General features: G+C 44.1%; 1 protein-coding gene across 1 annotated transcript in view; it reads left to right on the top strand.

Moving 5' to 3' along the window:
• The first annotated feature begins 8,111 nt into the window (after positions 1-8,111).
• Positions 8,112-12,285, top strand: part of znf592 (zinc finger protein 592) — a 121,310-nt gene continuing 117,136 nt past the window's right edge. Inside the window, exon 1 of the mRNA XM_080216289.1 lies at positions 8,112-8,225. The gene's annotated coding sequence lies outside the window, so the exon portion shown is untranslated. The remainder of the gene's footprint in view (positions 8,226-12,285) is intronic.

Genomic DNA, 12,285 nt, shown 5'->3' with positions numbered 1-12,285 from the left:
AAAATAACCTCAAGTCCCTCAGCCTTTCCTCATAAGACCTTCCCACCATACCAGGCAACATCCTGGTAAACCTCCTCTGCACCTTTTCCAATGCCTCCACATCATTCTTATAATGCGGCGACCAGAACTGTACGCAATACTCCAAGTGCGGCCACACCAGAGTTTTGTACAGTTGTAACATGACCTCACGGCTCCGAAATTCAATCCCTCTTCCAATAAAAGCTAACACACCGTACGCCTTCTTAACAACCTTATCAACCTGGGTGCCAACTTTCAGGGGACTATGCACATGTACCCCGAGATCTCTCTGCTCGTCAACACTACTAAGAGTCCTTCCATTAGCCCTATATTCTGTACTCCTCTTACTCTTACCAAAGTGAATCACCTCACACTTTTCCGTATTAAACTCCATCTGCCACCTCTCAGCCCAGCTCTGCAGCTTATCTATGTCCCTCTGCAAACTGTAACATCCATCCTCACTGTCTACAACTCCTCCGACTTTGGTGTCGTCAGCAAATTTACTAACCCATCCTTCTACACCCTCATCTAGGTCATTTATAAAATTGACAAACAGCAGTGGCCCCAAAACAGATCCTTGAGGTACACCACTTGTAACTGAACTCCAGGTTGAATATTTCCCATCAACCACCACCCTCTTCTATCAGCTAGCCAATTCCTAGTCCAAACTGCTAAATCACCCTCAATCCCATGCATCTGCATTTTCTGCAATAGCCTACCGTGGGGAACCTTATCAAACGCTGTGCTAAAATCCATATACACCACGTCAACTGCCTTACCCTTATCCATCTCTTTGGTCACCTTTTCAAAAAACTCAATAAGGTTTGTGAGGCATGACCTACCCTTCACAAAACCATGTTGACTATCCCTAATCAATTTATTTCTCTCCAGATGATTATAAATCCTATCCCTTATAATTCTTTCCAAAACTTTGCCCACAACAGAAGTAAGGCTCACTGGTCTATAATTCCAAGGATGGTCCCTACTCCCCTTCTTGAACAAGGAGACAACATTTGCTATCCTCCAGTCAACCGGCACTATACCTGAAACCAATGACGACATGTAGATCAAAGCCAAAGGCTCTGCAATCTCCTCCCTAGCCTCCCAAAGAATCCTAGGGTAAATCCCATCTGACCCAGGGGACTTGTCTATTTTCATACTCTCAAGAATTGCCTCCTTATGTGACATGAACCCAAGATCCCGGTTGAGGCTGTCCTCGTGTGCGGAATTTGGCTATCAGTCTCTGCTCAGTGACTCTGCATTGTTATGTGTTGTGAAGGCCACGTTGGAGAACGTTTACCTGAAGATCAGAGGCCGAATCCCCATGACTGCTGAGGTGTTTCCCAACAGGGAGAGAACACTCTTACCTGGTTCATCCACCCATTGTCATAGCGTCTGCATGGTCTCCCCAGTGTACCATGCCTCGGGATATCTTTTCCTGCACCGTATCAGATAGACAACATTGGCCGAGTTGCAAGAGTATGTAGCATGTACCTGGTGGATGTTGTTCTCACGTGAGGTGATGGCATCCGTGTTGATGATCCGGCACATCTTACAGAGGTTGCTGCGTCAGGGTTGTGTGGTGTCGTGGTCACTGTTCTGAAGACTTGGTAGTTTACTGCAGACAATAGTCTGTTTGAGGTTGTGCAGTTGTTTGAAGGCAAAAAGTGGGGGTGTGGGGATGGTCTTGGCGAGATGCTCGTCTTCATCGATGACGTAATGAAGGCTCCGGAGAAGATGTTGTAGTTTCTCCACTCCAGGAAAGTACTGGACGATGAAGGGTACTCTGTCCACCGTGTCCCGTGTTTGTCTTCTGAGGAAGTCAATGCGATTTTTCACTGTGGCGCTTCGGAACTATCGATCAATGAGTCGAGCGCCATATCCTGTTCTTAGGAAGGCATTTTTCAACGCCTGGAGGTGTCTGTTGCGATCCTCCTCATCTGAGCAGATCCTGTGTATACGGAAGGCTTGTCTGTAGGGGATGCCACAGCAGCCTCTGCAACATGTGCCACATCATCAACACAGATGCCATCATCTCATGTGAGAACGCCATCCACCAGGTACACGGTACATACACTTGCAACTCGGCCAATGTTGTCTAACTGATACGCTGCAGGAAAAGCTGCCCTGAAGCTTGGTACATTGGAGAGACCATGCAGACACTACAACAATGGGTGAATGAACACCGCTTGACAATCACCAGGCAGGAGTGGTTTCTTTCTGTTGGGAAAAGCTTCAGCGATCACAGGCATTCGGCCTCTGATTTTCAGGTCAGCATTCTCCAAGGTGGCCTTCACAACACATGACAACACAGAGTCGCTGAGCAGAGCCTGATAGCCAAGTTCCGCACACACGAGGACAGCCTCAACTGGGATCTTGGGTTCATGTCACACTATCTGTAACCCCCACGACTTGCCTGGGCTTGCAAAATGTCACTAACTGTCCTGCTTGGAGACGAGGTACATCTCTTTAACCTGTGCTTAATGCTCTCTCCACTCACATTGTCTGTACCTTTAAGACTATAAAGACTTGCATTCTAATCATGATTTTGTAAATAGAATTTGTGCCTTTATATCCTCTGTTTGTGAACAGAACTCCCACTCACCTGATGAAAGGGCAGCGCTCTGAAAGCAAGTGGCTTTTGCTACCAAATAAACCTGTTGGACTTTAATCTGGTGTTGTGAGACTTTTTACTTTATAAAGGAAGGCACAGAATACAAAAGCAAGGAAGTTATGGTAAAGTGTTATAAATCACTGGTTAAACATCAGCTGGGGTACGAATCAAATCCAGGCACCACAGTTTGGAAGAATTTTTAAAAAATGGCATGTGAGCATCACTGGCTAGGCCAGCATTTATTACCCATCCCTCATTCTTGAGAAGGTGCTGGTGAGCTGCCTTCTTAAACTGCTGCAGTCTATGTGGCGTAGGTACACTCTGTGCTATTAGAGAGGGAGTTCCAGGATTTTGACCCAGTGACAGTGAAGGAACAGCAAAATATTTCCAAGTTAGGGATAGTGAGTGACTCAGATGGGAACTTGCAAGTGGTCATATTCCTGTGTGTCTGCTGCCCTTGTCCTTCTAGTTGGGAATGGTTGTCAAATTAGAAAGTGCTGCCTAGATTTTTTTTTCTTTGTTTGGGTGCAGGATGGTCCCAGTTCCCCACCCTGGGATTGTCAGTGTGGACAGGGTGGGACACACTTGGAGATGGAATGTCCCTATTCTCATTCTGGGACTGTCAGTGTGAACAGGGTTGGATGTGTTTGCAACAGGATGTCCCAGTTCCCAAACCTGGGATTCTCAGTGTGAACAGTATGGGATGTGTTTGGAAACAGGATGTTCCTGTTCCCCACCCTGGGATTCTCAGTGTGAACATGGAAGAACGCATCTGAGAGCAGCTCAGAGTGAATAGGATGGGATGTGCTTGAACGTAGAACATTACAGCACAGTACAGGCCTTTTGGCCCTCGATGTTGTGCTGACGTGTGAAACCAATCTAAAGCCCATCTGACCTACACTATTCCAATATCATCCTTATGTTTATCCAATGACCATTTAAATGCCCTTAATGTTGGCGAGTCCACTACTGTTGCAGGCAGGACATTCCACGCCCTCACTACTCTGAGTAAAGAACCTACCTTTGACATTAGGAGTATAGACGTACAGAGAGACCTGGGAGTGCAGGTCCACAAATCCATGAAGGTTGTGTCACAAGTGGAGAACGTTGTTAGGAAGGCTTATGGGATGTTAGCCTTTATAGGAAGGGGCTTAGAGTATAAAAGCTGCCGTCTAATGCTTCAGTTATACAGAACGTTGGTTAGACCGCATTTGGAGTACTGCGTCCAGTTCTGGTCACCTTATTACCGGAAGGACGTGGAGTCTCTGGAAAGGGTGCAGAGGAGGTTTACCAGGATGTTGCCTGGCATGGGGGGACTGGGTTACGAGGAGAGACTGAAGAGACTGGGGCTATTCTCCTTGGAAAGAAGGAGATTGAGAGGGGACATGATAGAGGTATATAAGATACTGAAGGGAATAGATAGAGTTAATAGTGAGAGACTGCTCCCTAGACTGGGTACGAACACAAGAGGTCATCACTTAAGGGTGAGGGGGGGGAGGTATAATTTGGAGGTAAGAGGAAGGTTCTTTACACAGAGAGTTGTGGGGGTCTGGAATGCGCTACCGAGTAGGGTGGTGGAGGCAGGCACGTTGGACTCGTTTAAGATGCAGTTAGATAGGCACATGAGTGAAACGAGAATGGAGGGATATGGTAGGGGCTATTAAATAGGGTTAAACCTCGGGAGACACCGGAAGGGCAGGCTGTATGATTAATATGTTTTGTCTTTATTCCACAGGTGGAGGTCCACCTCGTGTCAAGCGAGGGGCATGCACACGGCGGGTTGTGCGTGGGCTGCTCTTGGAAGTCCAGGAGTGGCCTAGTACTTCATGTCGGTGTGTGTGCTTGATCCTGGACCGATAGACGGGCTCCACAACAGCTCAGTGACTAGCACTGCTAGCTGTGCAGATACATGGATTTGGGCCTGTGTCTGTGGGAGTTTGCGCATTCTCCCTGTGGTTGCGTGGGTTTCCTCCGGGCGCTCCGGTTTCCTCCCACACCCCAAAGATGTGCTCTTAGGCTAATTGGTTTCCACCAAATTGACACTATTTCTTCCCTGAATCTGACTGAGTAGGGTCCCATTCGTAGACATGCAGGGTAGAATAGGTGTAGGGCGATGCGGCGGCGCGGGCTCGTTGGGCCGAAGGGCCTGTTTCCCGTGCTGGGTTGTTCTTTGTTGTTCTTTGTATCTGTCCTATATCTATCACCCCTCAATTTAAAGCTACGTCCCCTTGTGCTAGCCATCTCCATCCGAGGAAAAGGGCTCTCTCTGTCCACCCTGTTGAATCCTCTGGCCATCTTATATGCCTCTATTAAGTCACCTCTTAACCTTCTTCTCTCTAACAAAAACAGCCTCAAGTCCTTCAGCCTTTCCTCATAAGACCTTTCCACCATACCAGGCAATATCCTGGTAAATATCCTCCCAATGCTTCCACATCCTTCCTATAATGCGGCGACCAGAATTGTATGCAATACTCCACATGCAGCCGCACCAGAGTTTTGTACAGCCATAACATGACCTCATGGCTCCTAAACTCAATCCCTCTATCAATAAAAGCTGACACACTGTACCCCTTCTTAACAACCCTGTCAACCTGGGTGCCAACTTTCAGGGATCTACGCACATGGACATCAAGATCTCTCTCTGCTCATCCACGCTACCAAGTATCTTACTATTAGCCCAGTACTCTGTATTCCTGTTCCTCCTTCCCAAGTGAATCCCTTCACACTTTTCTGCATTAAACTCCGTTTGCCAACTCTTAGCCAGCTCTGCAGTTTATCTCTGTAACCTGCAATATCCTTCCGCACTGTCCACAACTCCACCAACTTTAGTGTCATCTGTAAATTTATTAACCCATTCTTCTTTGCTCTCATCCAGGTCATTTATAAAATTGACAAAGAGCAGTGGCCCCAAAACAGATCCTTGCGGTACACCTCTAATAACTGAACTCCAGGATAACATTTCCCTTCAACCACTTCTCTTTGTCTTTTTAAGCCAGCCAATTTCTGATCCAAACCACTAAATCGCCCTCAATCCCATGCCTCCGTATCTTCTGCAATAGCTTATTGTGGGGAACCTTACCAAACGCTTTACTGAAATCCATATACAGCATATCAACTGCTTTACCCTTATCCACCTCTTTGGTCACCTTCTCAAAGAACTCATTAAGGTTTCTGAGGCACAACCTATCCTTCACAAAATTGTGTTGACTATCCCTAATCAAATTATTCCTTTCTAGATGATTATAAATCCTATCTCTTATAATCCTTTCCAAAACTTTGCCCACAACAGAAGTAAGGCTCACTGGTCTATAACGAGGGGACAACATTTGCTATCCTCCAGCCTTCTGGCACTATTCCTGTAGACAATGGCGACATAAAGATCAAAACTAAAGGCTCTGCAATCTCCTCCCTAGCCTCCCAAAGAATCCTAGGATAAATCCCATCTGGCCCAGGGGACTTACCTATTTCCAGAATTGCTAAGACCTCCTCATAAATCTCAATCCTGTCTAGTCTAACAGCCTGTATCTCAGTATTCTCTACAACATTGTCTAAGGATCTTTGGTGAGTTGCTGCAGTGCACCTTGTAGATGGTACACACTGCTGTCACTGTTCATCAGTGGTGGAGGGAGTGAGTGTTGATGGAGTACCAATCAAGTGGGCTACTTTGTGCTGGATGGGTGTAAGCTTTGTTGGAGCTGCATTTATCCAGGCAAATGGAGAGTATTTTATCTCTGTCCTGACTTGTGCCTTTTAGATGGTGGACATGGCTGAATTCCAGAATTTGCCACAGAATTCCCACCCTCTGTCCTGCTGTTGTAGCCACAGTATTTGTATGGCTTGTTGTATTTCTAGTCGATGGGAAGTCCCAGGATACTGATCTGATGGACAATACCTGTCCCTTATACAATACACATTATCTAATCATTATCACTTGCTGTTTGTAGAAGTGTGCTATATGCAAATTGACTGCTACATTTCCTAAATTGCAGCAGCAACTACTCTTCAGAGGCACTGCATTGCCTGGAAAGCACTGAGGTGTCCGGAAAGTTGCTATGTAAATGCAACTCTTTTTTTTAAGGGAGTTCAGAATGAATTTATTAGAATGATACAGGTATGGGGAACTTCAATTATGTGAAGAGACTACAGAAAATAGGATTGCTGCTCTGTGCAAAGAACCTTGAATGGAGGTGTTCTGTCTATTTAGTTTTTTGTGTTGCAATCATCAGATCAATTCGCAAGAAAACAATGCAAGGGAAACCAACAAATTTATACCTCATGAAAAGAGAGTTCTGATTGGATGGCAAGTGGGACTCCACTTTACAACCAATCGGCATTCTCCACGTCCAGCATAAATAATATGTTGGTTTCACTTGCACTGCATTTGTGCAAGTTGACCTGATGAGTGCAATATGAAAAGCTTTGAAACAAATGTATATTTTTTCATATTTTGTAATATTAAGAGTTTGATAGAAGCAGATTCAATGGTGGATTTCAAAAGGAATTGAAAATTTGGTTGAAAAGTGAAAATCTGTAGGGCTGTTGGGACAGAGCAATGGAGTGGGACTAATCATATAGCTCTTTGAAAAAGCGCTAGCATGGGGCTAATGGATCAAATGACCTTCTGCTGTATTCTCTGACTTTATGTAATTTCTGTCTGTTTAGCTTATGGGACTAAAGTTACGCTTGACCATGTGGCTGAGGCTTCCTGCCTTTTTATAATTGTCTGCACCATGGGCATAATGACCGTAGCAGATTGTGTAAAAGGATTGTGGTGAATAATCTCTGTTATGAATTAGAATAAAATAAAGACTGGGGCGGCACAGTGGTTAACACTGCTGCCTCACAGCACCAGGGACCCGGGTTCAATTCCCGGCTCAGGTCACTGTCTTTGTGGAGTTTGCACATTTCCCCCGTGTCTGCATGGGTTTCCTCTGGGTGCTCCCATTTCCTTCCACAGTCCAAAGATGTGCAGGTTAGGTTGATTGGCCCTGGTAAATTGACCCTGGTGTCAGGGGATTAACAGGGTATGTGTGTGGAGTTATGGGAATAGGGCTGGATGGGATTGTGGTTGGTGCAGACTCGATGGGCCAAATGGCTTCCTTCTGCATGTCGGGATTCTGTGAAAATAATATACTCTGCTACAAATGTACAACACTCCTGAATATAATGTAAAAATCCTCTAACTGGTCTGTTGCTTTAAAGGAAACTGTCTAATCATAATTTCAAACAGCAGTGTGGAGCCCTGCAATTCTGTTAATTTGCTGCTCAAACATTGTTTCCAAGGCTCATTCACATCTAAAACACACACCCTCTGGTAAAGTGTAAAAGATAAACAATTCTATAAAAATGAGGCATTTGCAGCTGCCCTTTGAAGTTGACGAGCTTTTAATGTAGATTAACTGACAATGAATGGTTATTAAATGCTTGAGGTTGGATTGTTTTATTTATTCAGTGAAATAACATGATTGCATTGTTTCTAGACTACCCAAGGAACAGACGTGATCAGCTGGCAGTCGTGCCACTCCAGCTGATCTGCAGAAAGGGTGGCTGAACTCGAAAATATTTTGGAGCATCTGTAACAAAACAAACCTTTGTAAGTTGATTTTTTTATTTCAACCATGTGTATGGAATATAATGTCAAATTGTAATGGTCACTTTTACATAAAGGTCCAAACTCCCTTGCAGGACTTGTGTTTATAACCTAGGCTGACATTCCGATACAGTACTAGCGAGTGTCGCACTGTCAGAAGCATCATGTTCCAGATTGGAAAATCCAACCAGAATCCTGTCAGCCTGTGAAACAAAGATCCCATGGCACTAATCAGAGAAGAGTAGATGATGTATCCTACCCACCAAACAGATCAAAGCAGATGAACTGGTTATAGCCTTAATACAGTGGGAACTTGCTCTGCACAAACAAGAGTAATTTATGAGCTGAGAGGTGCTTTGGGAAGTCATAGACACAACATGCACTACATATATAAATGCAAACTTGTTTTTATTAAAACCACTTTCTTTCCAAGTTCCAATATTAAAACTTTTGGACCTTGTGTGTTTGTTTGCTTTGCTCCCTGTATAAACACTATTGCTGCCCACTTCTGCCACCATGACCTTGTCTTGCCTTTCCTGGTCTCTTGTGTTTAATGCACCCCTTTTCTCCCCCAGATCCCCCTGCCCCCCTCATCCAATGAATACACAACTATGCCAATATATCCCCCTTGGAAAGCTAACAATGTTATTTTTGTTGTGGGGATAATTGAATCTGTAAGTAGAGAGATTATGCTTCAGTTATATAAAGCATTGGTGCGACCACATACAAAAATGCATTGGAAGCAGTTCAGAGAAGGGTTACTAGACTAATACCTAGAATAGAATTGTTGTCTTATGAGGAAAGGTTAGGCGGACTAGGCTTGTATTTGTTAGAGTTCAGAAGAGTAAGAGGCAACTTGATTGAAAAGAATCTGAGATCCTGAGGAACCTTGACAAGGTGGATGTGAAGAGAGTGTTTCCCCTTGTGGGAGAATCTGGAGCGAGGGATCGCTCATTTAAGACAAGAGATGAGTAGAATTCTTTTCTCTGAGGCTCGTGAATCTTTGAAACCCTCGTCCTCAAAAGCAATCTGTCTTTGAATATTTTTCAGGCAGAAGTGGGTAGATTCTGATCAGCAAAGCTGTGAGAGCTGGGAATGTGGGGTTGAAGTTGCAATCAGATCAGCTATGATCTTATTGAGTGGGGCAGCAGGTTCAATGGGCCAAATGGCCTACTCCTGCTCCTAATTTGTATGTTCATTTTTGACTTTCTGGTCAATGAGATGCAGGCGAGCAGGAGCAGAATTGCAATCTGTGGAGGACCAACAATTAATTTTGCAGTTCTTTAGCCACGTGGATGTTAATTTGGTCTCCTTCTGTGATGAGGTCAGGAATCACTCCAAGCTAGTTAATATGCCAGCTCAGTTCAATGATTCACTGTTCAAACAAAAATATTCAAAATCTTTCATGCAGACATATGGGCAGCAGTTCAGCAGCATCTATTTTGCTTTCATGACAGGTTGGTAACTGTTATCCATTCTCGGTTTCACTGAATCACTACTCAAAAACAAAATTCAGAACGTTTTCTATCCTTCAGATCGTGCGAAGTGAGAGATGGTGCCAGTAAACGTTAGAATTTTAAAAATGGAATTGATGAAAGGTTAATGCGTATCGTGCACTTGGCAAAGCTTAGATCTGCCTTGCGATTTTGCTGGCAGGTTGCCAAGAAAAATGATCACTCCTTGGTGTACTCGATAGTCATCCTTGTTCTGTTTGGTGTTTATTTAATCAAGGGCCAATGCAGCAGTTTCTTTTTTCAGAGGAGACTTTTTAACCATTGCCCCATCTGCTCACACAGATGGGCATAAAATATAGCACAATGCCACTATTCCGAGAGCTCTTCTGGCACCCTGATCAACGTTTATCCCCCACACCACTAAGCAGATTAGCTAGTTATTTGCCACATTGCTGTCTATCCAACCTGTAAAAATTGGTTGGAAGACAAAGGGAGACACAAGATGCTGGAAATACTCAGCAGGTCAAACAGCACTTGTCGTGAGAAACAACATTCCGAGTGAGATGGACAACCATGGTTGACAGGAAGGTAGAAGCTGGGACATGGATGTGATGATGTGGTGATTATGTTGGTAGGCGAATAGAGAGTAATCCAGACAACGTGTTCCAGTTCTAGAATCGCAGTTTGTGAATTTTAATTTGGTTTAGGAATTTGAAATTAAAAAGTTGATAACTTTTAGCCCTTCTGATGAAAGGTCATTCGTTTGAAGCATTAAGTCTGTTCCTCTTTCCACAGATGCTGCCTGACCTGCTGAGTATTCTCTGCATTTTCTGTTTTGTATCTGTTTTGTAAATTTATTATATGAATCACCACAAGCCTCTCCTTGATGTGGTGTCTGAATTTCCTGCAATTCAGCCAGCCATAAATATAAACCCCCAGAATCTCAAGCTGCTAGAAAAGAGTAAGACATTGAATCAGTTGTTACACCCCCTGTTTGTACTGACTCGCCAGATATGTCATTTAAAAAAAAGTCAATTTAGATTTTGTCTGCAAGTCTGAAATTTGATTGGTCTTATCATAGGGCAGCATGATGGCACAGTGGTTAGCACTGCTGCCTCACAGCACCAGAGACCTGGGTTCGATTCCTGGCTTGGGTCACTGTCTGTGCAGAATCTTCACGTTCTCCCCGTTTCTGCGTGGGTTTCCTCCGGGTGCTCCAGTTTCCTCCCACAGTCCAAAGATGTGCGGATTAGGTGGATTGGCCGTGCAAAATTGCCCCTTTGTGTCCTGGGATCTGTAGGTTAGGGGGATTAGCAGGGTAAATGTGTGGGGTTGTGGGGACAGGGTTAGGGGGTGGGATTGTTGTTGGTGCAGACTCGATGAGCCGAATGGCCGCCTCCTGCACTGTAGGATCCTATGATTTCCATGATGATGATATATTAAGCTGATCTTTCTCTTCACCCTACCTTTCCTTCCTTCTCCCGTATGTACTAAATGGACAGTCTGTATCGCGCACAAGAAAAAAGTACTTTTCACTGTATCCCAGTACATGACAATAATAAATCAAATCAAAGCATGAGAAAGTTGTGGGGAACTGGAAAGAGTTGAGGCAGGAGCTAGTGGATAGCTATGTCTACATCTCTTTGTACAATCAAAAACAATTGATAAGATTTTGCAATTAACCAGTTTATTAATATCTAATTGTTGAATTCAGCAGATTTTTATTTACGTTGTTCTCTGAGCTAAACATGATATCCAAGCAATGAACATAATAAACTTGATCCCAATCTTGCTTGAGCCCATCTCCCACAACATCAATGGTACGACCAGGCTGTCAGTCCTTTAGAGGTAAATCCCAAAACAGAACCAAAAATTGCTCGTGAGATGGGCAGCCATGCTTGTAGGAAAGCAAAAGCTGGACCATGAATTTGGCAATGTAGTGGCCATGTTAGTAGGTGAATAGAGGACTGGTATAATCCAGACAATAGTTTTGAGTTCTAGAATTACAGTTTGTAATTTTAATTTAAGCCTGGAATTAAAAAGCTGGTAACATTGGCTATGAAGCTGCAAAATCCAAAAGATAATCTCCTTTAGAAAAGGTAACATGGAACCTGCTGGCTAGCCTAGTGACTTTAGTTCCAAGCCAATAAATCAATTGGCCTTTGCGGTGGATAATATTTGATTTATTATTTTCACATGTATTAACATACAGTGCAAAGCATTGTTTCTTGTGTGCTATGCAGACAAAGCATACCTTACATAGGAGTCCAGAATGTAGTGTTGCAGTCATAGTTAGGGTGTAGAGAAAGATCAACTTAGTGCAAGGTAGGTCCATTCAAAAGTCTGATGGCAGCAGGGAAGGAGCTATTCTTGAGTCAGTTGGTATGTGTCCTCAGACTTTTTCCCGACAGAAGAAGGTGAAGGAGAGTATGTCTGGGGTGCATTGGGTCCTTGATTATGCTGGCTGCTTTTCTAAGGTAGCGGGAAGTGTAGATGTCAATAGATGGGAGGCTGGTTTGAGAGATGGACTGGGCTTCGTTTATGACTCTTTATAGTTTCTTGTGGTCTTAGAGCAGGAGCCATATCAAGCTGTGATACAACCAGAAAGA

This window comes from Carcharhinus amblyrhynchos, chromosome 32 (assembly GCF_965287045.1).
Source record: "Carcharhinus amblyrhynchos chromosome 32, sCarAmb.v2.hapA, whole genome shotgun sequence".
NCBI classification, from domain to species: Eukaryota; Metazoa; Chordata; class Chondrichthyes; order Carcharhiniformes; family Carcharhinidae; genus Carcharhinus; species Carcharhinus amblyrhynchos.
Note: the sequence above shows the minus strand (reverse complement) of the source record. Positions and strands in the feature narration are given on the sequence as shown.